The following is a 12,824-nucleotide window of genomic DNA, read 5'->3' on the forward strand; positions in this document are numbered from 1 at the left end:
CAGATTTGAAATACATAATTATTTGACAGATATGAAGAAAATATTTAGGAAAAATTCGTAGAAATTTGTCAACATAACGTCATTTTCTCGTTGTCCCATGTTACATCGCGGTTGCACAAATACGTAAGAAAGTCACGGTACTCTCGTTATTTTTCACTCAAAACTGTTAAAATTCGTCCATCTAAAGTACTACGATATATACTTATTTTGTAGATAACGGCATTTTGGAATTTGAGTCTTTTTTCAGTAGTAAAAGAGTAGAATAGAAAAAGAGCAAAGTGTCCCATCTTGTATCAAAAAGTAGAACAGCGTTGTTTAGCTGAAATGTATTAATAAGACGATGTAAGTGGACAATAAACAATCATGACAAAGTACAGGTTCAATAAAACTATCTGAGGTAGACATCATATGCAGATATAAAACGGTATCTTAATTACTTTGATTTTGCCGTGTCCAAAGCAAATGTCCCTAATGCGAATATGCCCTACCTTAATCAACGGCATAACGTCTATGACGTAATCATACCAAAATCGCTTTGTTTTGTGTTGTTCGCTCTATAAGCATATAATTCAATTTTGCTTGTTACGAGCATTTTCATTGGTTTAAAAATTTACTTTATCAGCCCATAAAGGAAAAAATGGCGTCGCCGTTTGTGACGTTGCTTCTGATTGGCTGAGATGACGGCGTAATGATTTCATAGACAAAAGAGTCCCAGAATGAATTTTGAGTATTGAAGAGATCATCTTTAGTAATTTGATTTCGCGGTTTATGATGAGAGTACACTCAGATTTTTGTGTTATATCTCCATAACATAAAAAATCTATTCAAGTTAATCCTTAAATAAAAGTACATTTTGTGTTGTTCATTTTCATACATAATATGACCCAAGTCAGTTGCAAATTATAAAAAATATATCCATTGCCGCATGTTACATAGAAATGAATATTTTTTTGATATATACTGGGTTTAATATGGCGTATAACGATAGGTTTCTAACTTTTAGTCTATAAGAAAATCCATATAATTTCAAACTTGCACTGTTATATTTAATAAAAGAAACAGGTGGTTGTCAGCGCCACGGTACATGTACACGTACCTTGAAACTGCCAGGGTATTGTTATTTCATTTAATTAACATCCTTATTATAACATATTAACTGGTTGCGCACAAAGCATATAAGATAGAAAAGTAAAAGAATCAGAAGTAAAAACATCGACCTGTGGTCACTGCATGTTATTTATAATTGTCCCACATTGGTTTCCAACTCATGGCCCAGAGATGGACGGTTAGTGATACTAAGCCGGTGTAACGTTGAAAATGGACCCCCGTTGAAAACTGACCTCGGGTCATTTTTCAATGTTGAAAACTGCGCACTTTTTTCACCGACCCGTTGAAAATAGACCGCGTTGAAAAGTGACCCCATAAGAACTCGTTTTTACAAAACAACACAACACGACACCACAACACCACGAAACTACACAGCATCACACAGCACAGCAACACACCAACAACACAACAACACTACACAACACAACACCACACAACAACACATCACATCACACAACAAAACACAACAAAATAACACAACATCACACAATACAACATCAAACAACATAACATCACACAACATAACATCACACAACACAACAACGCATCACACTAAACACAACATCACAAAACACACAACACAAGACAACATTACACAACAACACGACACAACATCACAACAAAACATCATAAAACACAACAACACACAACACAACCACACCACAACACACAACCACACCTAAACACACAACCACGCAACAACAATACAACGACATCCAACAACAACAACACAACACAACACAACATCACATAACACAACAGCACATCACACAACATAACACAAATACACATCACACAAACACGCAACAACAACAACACCCAACAACAACACACAACACCACAAAAACACAACACACCTCACAACACATCACAACAAAACATCACATAACAACACATAACACAACACACAACACAACCACGCAACAACAATACAACACCACCCAAAAACAACACAATAACACACAACAACACAACACACGACAACATCACACAACATAACACAACACAAAATCACACAACAAAACATCACACAACACAACACAACAACACACAACACAACACATAACATAACAACAATACAACACCACCTAACAACACAACAATACACAACAACACAACACCCGACAACATCACACAACATAACGCAACAACACATCACAAAAACATCACGTAACAACACTGCACAAACACGGAACAACAACACAACACACAACAACAAAACACAGCACACAACAATTCACAACACAACAATTCACAACACAACAACACACCAATGACAAACAACACAATAACATGACACAACCACACATAACAACACAACACACAACAACACAACACCACACAACATAACAACACAATATAACACAACCACAAAACAACACACAACAACACCACACAACAAACAACACACAACACAAAACACACAACCACAAAACAACACAACAACACAACACAACCATACGCAGAACACAACATAACTGATCCAAACGCAGATATATAATACATGCATTCTTGTATTGCAGGGAATAAATATATATTAACAATTACTGAATATCTGACAAACGTTAAATCGTCGAAAATATAATCATAAAAAATCATTAAGAAACAAATTAATAATATCCCATAATTATAGTTTTGTAACACTATCCACTGGTACTCGGAAGTGAACACCACATAGTACAAACTTTGCATGCAGTTGATAACAACAATTCCTTTTTATTTACTACGTTACCTCAGTGTTATATAGCAATTCCTCAGTCTGAGAACAATTAAATTAACATTATCTACACGGACGAACAAAATGACTATAGAAAAAATGAAAGTTTTGTAGTGCCGTATTCTCCATAATAAACATACAAGCACCTAAAATATTTAAATGATGTATTTAATAATTATTACGATGATAACAATACCAAATTTCAATTCAAATCGAGGTGATTATGTAATATAAATACCAGCATAGAAGGGTCGCTTATATTAGGAATGGCGATAACAGAGTTTGTGCAGCAGTTATATATGTGAATGTACTAGGATCATATTTCAACAGACCATCCGTTGATAGTTTGCCAAGGTCATTTTTCAACGGTCATTTTTCAACAGACCTGCCGTTGAGAATTGACCCTAGACACCGTCAATTTTCAACGGCATGCTCAATTCAACGTTGAAAACTGACCCGAGGTCAATTTTCAACGGAGGTCCATTTTCAACGTTACACCGGATCATCTTTATCACTCTATTATTGTACCAACCGCCAATGAATCCCCTACCCCAATCAGAATAGTTTAAAAGGTCGATACATGTATTCTATAGTAATTCTTGGTCTCTTATTGTGTTGTCTTTGTCAGGAAGCATGTGGCTACAAAATTGAGCGCTTCACGAATTAAGTATATCTAAATCATCTATACTTTTTGTTGATACATGTATATATATATTGTTCAGTAAAACCTTTGACCGTTTACGATGCTATCTTTAGTGTCCTTTTGCCGGGGTCGTATAATTAGAGAACATTATGATCAAAAATTTGAGTCGAGCATTTTTTGTTAAAATATTCATGTAGTGAGTTCATCTAAGTCTTTATCGATTTGTATTTGGGTCAATATCTCAATAGGGGACATTTTTTGTCCAGATGTCTTTTTTTTCCAAATTTTGTGGAATATCCATTAAAAATTGATAATAACATATTAAGAACACTTTATTTCAACAAATTATGCAACTTGAAAAAAGGCTACACTGAAATATTCAGTTTTAAAACAAATATGTACTTTGAAATATGCAAAATATCCGTAACGGTAAAATGTCCTAAATCAATATTTTGATTTCTAACATGAGATTTTGTAACATAGTGAAAACGGGCATTTTTTGAAGTTAATTAACCATTTTGTAACGTTGTTATTATCAGATTAACATGCTTAAACTCTGTATTCTCTGTCACCGATGATGTTTAAGTAATCTGAAATACAAACTTTGTCCATGGGTCACATGTCCGTTACCGTTACAGTACGTTTAATTCCGGATATTTTTTTTCCGTTAGACAATTTTTAAATTACGCGGCATTTAAACTTTTTAAAGACGCCCTTTTTAAAACCACGTGATTTAAACGAGGAAGCATGCCATGCTGCTGTAACTGAAAAACGTAAAGGTAAGGTTATAATACACTCTGTACCAAGCATAATGTGTCCTTACCGTTCTTAGATTATGCTTTTTATTTTTGATGAGAAAATATTTCCTTAAAGCTAAGATAAATTCCTCGTGTGTTATGTGGAAGTCCTCGAGGTTACGGAGAGTGATCTATTATTTTAAGCGTTTTTTTTTTTTTTTTTTTTTTTATAAAGATTCTTTAATTATGTCCTTACCGTTACGGTCCTTACCGTTACATGTAACCGTGGTCTTGTGTGTAACGGTAAAGACAAGCCGTAACGGTACTTGACGTTATCTATTTCTAAAATATATTTCAATGTATACACTCTATTAAATATCTTAATGTTATTATTCTATTCAATAAAATGATTAATTATAAAACCTGTATAAAGATTCATTATATAAACATGTATAATGAATAAACGTACATGTTTTCAGGTTACGGAAAAAGAGCTAAAACGAGCCCTCCAGGTGTCTCAGAAGGAAGTAGATGAAAATATAAAAAGTTTGGATCTTCACCTGAATTTATATTTTACTGAAACGAATCCATCGTCATCTGTTTGGTGGAAATATAGCGGATCCAGCTATCTACTAGAAAAGGACAAACTTTTGTTACTTAAAAAAACAGATAAAGCAATATGGGTATGTCTGCAGCCGAGCGGATGCGGAAATACCGGGCGAGACTGAAAAACGATCCACAAAAATATGAAAATCATCTCACGAAGGAAAAATCTAGGTATCAAAAGAAAAAACAAACAAGACAAGATCACCACATTACCGAAGATGAGAGAACGCTTAGAAAAAAACCGAAGACAATGAAAAATACAAAAACGCAAAGAAAGAGCACGACAAAAAAAGATTCAATCTACACTAGATAAAGTTTTGTCCCCACCGACTTCTCCGATACCATCCCCAAATCATGAATCGTCGTCAGCCTCTCGTCAGAGGATAGCTGGTTTGAAAACCGCAAGGAAAAACTATAGAAAGATGAGGCGAGAACTTACGAAGGCGGCGGAAGAGCTTAAATCTTCCCGCCAAAAAGTGGACAAATATCGGAAACGATATCAGAGACTGGAACAGAAGCTCTTACCAGTCAAAAACAAAACCACAAAGGAAACCCAGAAAGAAAGGTTATTCAACTCATTAATCGTGAAAAATCTTCGCTTGAAAATGAAAACATTCAAATCCGAAAAACAGAAACAACTCGTTGCAAAGCTTGTATGAAAGTGTTGTTTCCCAGAAGAGGATCAGGTCTTCAATATCCGGCCAGATTAAGTATCAGCGTAAGATAAAACGCAATGCTGTATCTGAAGATGTCCGGCAAAGCACATTTTTAGATATCAATTCTCGACTCATGCCCGGCAAAAAAAGATATAACGAGAAATGGCGTTAAAAAGCAAAGGCGAATTTTGAATAATACGCTCAAAGGTCTTCACAAAAAGTATGTATCAGTACCTGGCAACAGACGTGTTTCGTACGTGACATTCTGTAGGCTTAAACCATTTTGGATTTTAGATCCAACATGTAGCAAAAGGGACACGTGTACATGTAAGCTACATTCAAATATTAAATTCAAGATCGACAGATTGGTAGAGCACAAGGTATTGTTAAGTAAGTCAGTTTCTGAATTATGTCGAGAGATTTGCTGCGAAGATGTAAAAAAGGAATGCATGTACAGAGAGTGTGTGAAATGTCGTGAAAAAACATTAAGGCATATAGAGGAGTTTGATGAAGGGAGGCAAGTGTGGGTGTATTGTTGGCAAAACAGAGTGGAAGAGAGGGAGAACGTGAAAGCGAATGGACAGATAAATAGATTTAAGGTACAGGTCACTGTCAAAGAGAAGGTCCAATACACACTGAGAAATCTTTTAGATGAAACAAATGCAGCCCTAGCATCAAGAATATGTAGACATGAATTTAATATCAGTCACCAGTTCAACGAAATAAAAAACTTAAAAGATAATCTCAACGAAAACGAATGCATTGTGCATATAGATTTCTCTGAAAATTATGCTTGTAAAATGGGAGAGGAGGTCCAGGGAATGCATTTTGGTGCTTCCAGAAACCAAGTGTCGCTTCACACTGGTGTAATTTACACCAAAAACAATAAACCGTCATCTTTCTGTACATTGTCGCCCAATACAAGACACGACCCGCTAGCCATTTGGGCACACCTTCACCCAATATTGGACGGCGTAAGAAACGCCGACGATAGTATAAATGTTGTGCATTTCGTGTCCGATGGACCAACAACTCAATATAGATCTCGTAAGAATTTTTACCTCTTTAACCACTTGATACATAAATATGGTTTCCAGCATGCGACCTGGAATTTTACCGAGGCTGGACACGGTAAAGGTGCCCCGGACGGATTCGACGGTCTAATCAAATGAACGGCAGACAAGGCCGTTTCGTTCAGTCGTGACATTTGCGACGCTAATGATATGTTCAGGGAACTTCATAATTCGAATATCGCGGTGTAAATATATCTTATCAATGACGTGGACATAGAGAATCTTTCATCAGAGTTGCCGCAAACTCTCAAGTCTGTGCCAGACACAATGAAACTTCATCAAGTTTTGAGCACGATCGGTTCTACAGTAATTTCAGTTAGGCCGCTGTCTTGTTTTTGTACAAGACCAACAATATGTTCTTGTTTTAACCGAAAAGATGTAGATTTACAATCCGTGGTACCTAGCAGATTGTCTTTGTCCAACTCCATGAGCAACTTGCCAGTTTCTGACTCCGCGAGTACGTTACAAACATCCCAATCCACTACTAGGCCAAATTCCTGTTTGCCAGTGTCCAACCCTGGTAGCCGTTTACCAGTTGTGACCAATTCTGACGGCACATTGCCACAGACCAAAACGGTTAGCAAGTTAAATCCGGTACACGAAGGCACTGTCGATCCAGATATGATTGGTCAATGGTGCGTAGTTGAGTATGATGGTGTTCCGTTTCCGGGAGTTGTTTTGGACGTAGACCAAGAAGAAATAGAAGTTAAGGTACTACACAAAGTTGGTGCTAATAGGTACTTCTGGTCTCTTATTGATGATGTACTTTGGTACAAGTATTCTCAGGTCGTAACATTAATACCTGAACCAACTAATGTTACTAAGCGTCATCTTCAAATCCGCCCAGATATTTGGGCAGAAATCTCTGAAAAATATGATTGAGTTTGAATGTTCACTTCCAAAAAAGAGTTTGAATTTGCAAAAAAATTTTATTGTTTTACATTGTATATATAAAGTTCATGTTTACAGTTAGAATTACTTCTTTGCTCTATGATAACTCATGATCAATAGATATAGAATGTCTGCGAAGTTATTGTGTAATGATTACACAATACGATATAAAATGCCTGATTTAGTTCACAATTATTCATACGATGTTAAAAAACAGATTTGTCGAAATTATCTTGGCTTTTTAAGAGTGCAATTTGCATTGTACACGTATATACATGAATGTGTATGTGTAAGACACGATCTTTATAAATGAAATTGTCCTTACCGTTACGGACGGTCTTTCACGTTACGATCATGTCCTTACCGTTACGTTAGTTAAACTACCATTTTCTGATAAAATTATTTGTAATAATTTAAAAAGACTTTCATATTTGCTTTTACATTTTCTACTGGTTTTGGAACTAAACATTTCTTCTGTACAAGAAATGTGCAATAACAGCATAGTTATTCCTTTGTCGTAAAAAAAAATTTTTCACTACTTCAAATATTGAAATATGAAATATTTTATTTATCGTTTGATATTCGACAATGAAATACCATGTTACTAATTGTTCATTTCAAAAGTTGTTAACGAGAAATAAATTTTCAGCGTGTTTATTTTTTTAATTGTTAATTTGTTATCTGTTATATCCTCAGTAGTTGTAACGGTAAAGGACATTTTACCGTTACATATGCGTTATGACGTCATAATTATGACGTCATAATACATTGTTAAGCTCTGAAACGTGTCTAGTGGTTATCTACAACGTAAACCCTATCATACAATGGAACTTTTATCATGATTTTCATTCTATGATCTTCTGAAAATTTGATGTTCAAAATGTCCCTTATTGAGATATTGACCCATTTATCATGGTACTCTATTTTATTAACAGAAAATACTACTCTTCTGATGCCAAATAACAAATATCGTAATATTATATTTTCCATTAAAACCTTACGTTAACGTTGCCTTATGAAAATACAATCGCCGTATTTGACTTCTAAACCGAGAACGGCTTAACTGCAGCTTTGTGTACAAGATTAGCATTTTATACCGTTATTATACATATGTACATTTTGGAAGTAAAATAAGGATGAAATAAGATTTTAGTTCTCAACATGAATATTGGAAACTCCATTTAAGCACAAGAGAAACATTACAGGAATCTCTAATTCGATTAAAATCAAAGAAAAGTCAGATACAGACACAATATACAGATGTATATACATACATGGTCTTATAGGTCATATTAAAAGGATTCGATACATATATAACTTTTGTATTTCTATATTGGAAATTTCTTTATATGCCATTTTTAAACCGTGCCGTTGTCCGTATTTAACGCCGTTCGACGTCACGCTAGTGTAACGTAAAGTATCACCAGTATCTTGCGACGCTGTAGCGTACATGCAAGTTGTACCTGCTTAATCGTATTGATCAACGATTTGGAATCTCAATGGTATTAATAAAAAATACTTAGCAATGTTGTGGAATTTGTCACATTTCTTGTCATATGTTTCATAAGGAATGTAGAACAATACATTTACATCATATTTGGCTTCGTGGTTATGTAACGAATTTGCCTCACTGAATTGTCCCTTTAAAACAGTAACAGGCACCGATTGTACATAGCTCTAAAGATAACATCATGAAAATGTCTAGAACTCTTTATAGTTTCAATATTCTAAGTAAAGGAATAGTATACTTGTGGTCTTTTTTTAAGAAATGTTAAAGAGTGTTTCCATTGCTTGCCTTCTTTGTCTATCACTTTTCTTTCTTTTCCTTTTTTGCATTGTGTTCTCATTTTCCTTTTATGATATGTTATCCCGCTTTTTTGTTTTGTTAGTACCTTGCACCTTTCATTGTGTGTATTCCAATTTGTTCATGTAACTCTTCGTTTACGAAGAATACAGATATTAATGAATGAGCGGGTGTTCGTCTTCTTTGTTGCAAGACTTGCTGTACTACAGTTACGTTGTGGATATAGAGTACAACACATGTAGTCATTACAAATATTCTCAGATGGAGGAATGATCACCGACAATAATGGTCATGGAAGGAAGGCCAGTTGTTATCAGTATCTGCTGAAGGTAGACTAACACTCTACTGAATAATGATAAGCAGCATTAGTATCAAACGTTTTATTAGTAAAATAAACATACAAAGTATACATACAAGTGGTTTGATAATAACAAATTTGACACTCCCAAATTACATTGCATGTATGACATGTAATTATATACTCCATGCCTATTGGGACCACTTCCCTAATCATTTAAGGGGGTAGATTAAAAACATGATTTGCCAAGTTACAACTATGATGGCAAGCATATGCTGGCTTCTCTTTAGATAAATAACTAATATGCTATATATATATAATATATATAATATGATAAATTAAAGCTACCCTTTAGATAACAATTTGACAAATCCTTGAAAATAAAAGTATCATTAATCCAATAAAATATTTAACACCAGGTAAAACATCCAAGTTTTAATTTGATGTCAAGATATGGTAGAAAATATATATTGTATGTACCCATATCAAGTTTCTGGTCTGAATTGTTATATCAAATATTGCATCTTAATATTAGAGCAGTCTATGCGGTGTTGATAAATTAAAAATTATAGTAAATAGCACATTGTCATGGTATGTATCTCACAGGGTATACACTGTTATAGGATTCAAATAAGCACTAGGTATTAGTAAGTTTTTATACATATAGCTTTAGTGATAAAACCAACAAGTTCTGAAATTATGAGGCAATTAAAACAATTTCAGGTAAACTAAAAAACAAAAAGTGACTTGTCGTGTCAGTGACAACGCTGCCAACAATTCATAAGATAGCTATTTAAAATGAGTCTAAATTAAAATTGTATTAAGACAACACAATAACACATTTTATGAAATTCTGGGGATACAACAGTCAGTACAAACTCTGATGGCATGTACACCTCCATAGACTTTCATGAGTATTAGACAAATATTATCAATAAAGGCATTAATTCCCATTTACACTATGTAATGAATTTGACAAATAGACTAACAAACCCTTAAAAAATCACTCTTTCATAAATTATTTTTCAATTTTAATTAAAGGTTTTTAGAAAACTAATGACATCTCTATTCATTCCTACTAACATTACCGGTAACCTTTAAAATTATTTAACGGCCATTTAACATCTACATGGTGATATGGAGGACCTCCTGTGTCTTACTGAAAAGTTTGGATATGTATGGAAGCACAAAATAAAACAATACAATGTATATATGATAAACAATACAATGTATATATATGATATAAAAAAATACTGTATAATGAGTAAAATGATCCTACTTTCCATATTATTTTTTTAATTTTTGAAGTTGTCCTGATAAGTTTGTTTTTGATTAATTAGTCTTCACTTTCTTGGTTGCTTTGGCTTCGTTCTGCATGGTTGCCCACAACACATACATGGTCCAGGTCATGTACACCGCCGGGACAAGGCTTGGTAGGAACTCTAAACAACACCAGTGCGTTATGATTGCCCCAGTCATGATTGTAATCAGGATACAACATCCCATCTTTTTTAACCCGGTGGGTCCGAAGAGAACCCCTAAGGCACTTGACAGCTCCATTGACCCTACAAAGATTCGGTACAGCTCTGGATTTGGTGGGTATCCTATCCAGGCTGATGGAAATACTTGGCTATAGATGACAAACTTGCTTACCTGAAACAAAACATATGGATTACATGTACGTTCCTTAATTAACACAATTGTATAAATTAAATAATACAATGTACATATCTATTATTATTCCATATTTGATTTGAAATTGTAGGTTGTAGGTTTTCTTGTCTGATAGTTGTCCATAAAGTTTTTAAGATTCTGAATATTAAATCGAAGTTTGACCTGAGTAAATTTTTTTTTTTATAATTATGGCATCTATAGTTTTTAAACTTTTCTCCATCAATGCCAAGAAACTTATAATAACATTTGAAAATGTTCAATTTATTTCTCATTGAACAACTTACCATTTCTTTATACACCCCTGGAAAAACTGGGTAAAGTTTGACAGTTCCTGATACCACAAAAAGCAGTGGTAATATTATACACATGATGGTTCTTCCTATATTTGCCATGATTACAGAAATAGAATCTGGAAAAATAAAACATTTAATTGAAAGTACACATAAAAATATAAGCATATATGCTTCATTGAACCACATTTCCACATTTATATATATGTATACATATATATAATATTGTAACAGGAGAGGAGAAAATGTAGCGGCCAGAACGGAATTCGAACCCGGGACACTAGCTGAGTGCTCTACCTAATGAGCTACCTGGTCACCGATGATCGACCCAGTCCAATCCCACTACACTCATCCCTCCTTTCTTGAAGTCTTTGCCCTCAAAGACATATGAGACCCTTCCAAACACCAATACTGTGGGTTATTTGGTTGGGCACCAATTCTGTAACAGGAGAGGAGAAAATGTAGCGACCAGACTGGGATTCCAACCCGGGACCCTCCGAACACTAGCCAAGTGCTCTACTTACTGAGCTACCTGGTCACCGATGATCGACTCCGTCCAATCCCGCTATAATATATTAAAAGGGCACTATATATATGGGTGCATTATTGTCTGCATATAAGTAGAAATAATTTTCTAAAGCAATTACATTGTAGACCAATGCAAGATAAAAAAATCCATGAATGTGAATAAACTTTAAGGATGCCAAAAAGCGAAGGCATATGTAAGGCAGATACTGATATAAATGATATATATTATAATCATTCACACAATCTATCAATATACAGAGTTAACATGCACAAATGTACATTTGAATTTCTGATTTATCTTATTTATAAAGAAAGTGTAATTTAAATTGCATGTATATCACCTGATTAAATACATAAATAAATAAATAAATGAAACACACACAATTAATTCTTAGTAGACTATTAGTAGCATACTAGATTTGTATATTGTATAATTGGATCACAAATAAAACTCTTTGGAAATATAAGAACTCCTAATTATGATCGTGAAAAATATGAGTGAAGTTAGAGTGAACATTTTTTTAAGTACATTCTAGCTCTAAGCAATAAATACATGTAAATACATGTAAACAGTTTAAGGTTCATGTAATGGCTTTAACCAGTGATATTTTGCAAGCCTAAAACGCATTACTGTGCTGCTATTGAACAGAACTAATTTCATTAATTGTTGGTATATACCCTGGCTAACTGTCAGTCTTACTGTTGATAAGTAATTTGTGAAGCTGCTTGTAAATTTCAGTAAAATAAGAGAAAAATGTATATTTCTGGAGAAGACATAGAACTCGTGTGAATTGCATTGA

This window comes from Argopecten irradians, chromosome 1, assembly GCF_041381155.1.
Source record: "Argopecten irradians isolate NY chromosome 1, Ai_NY, whole genome shotgun sequence".
NCBI lineage: Eukaryota > Metazoa > Mollusca > Bivalvia > Pectinida > Pectinidae > Argopecten > Argopecten irradians.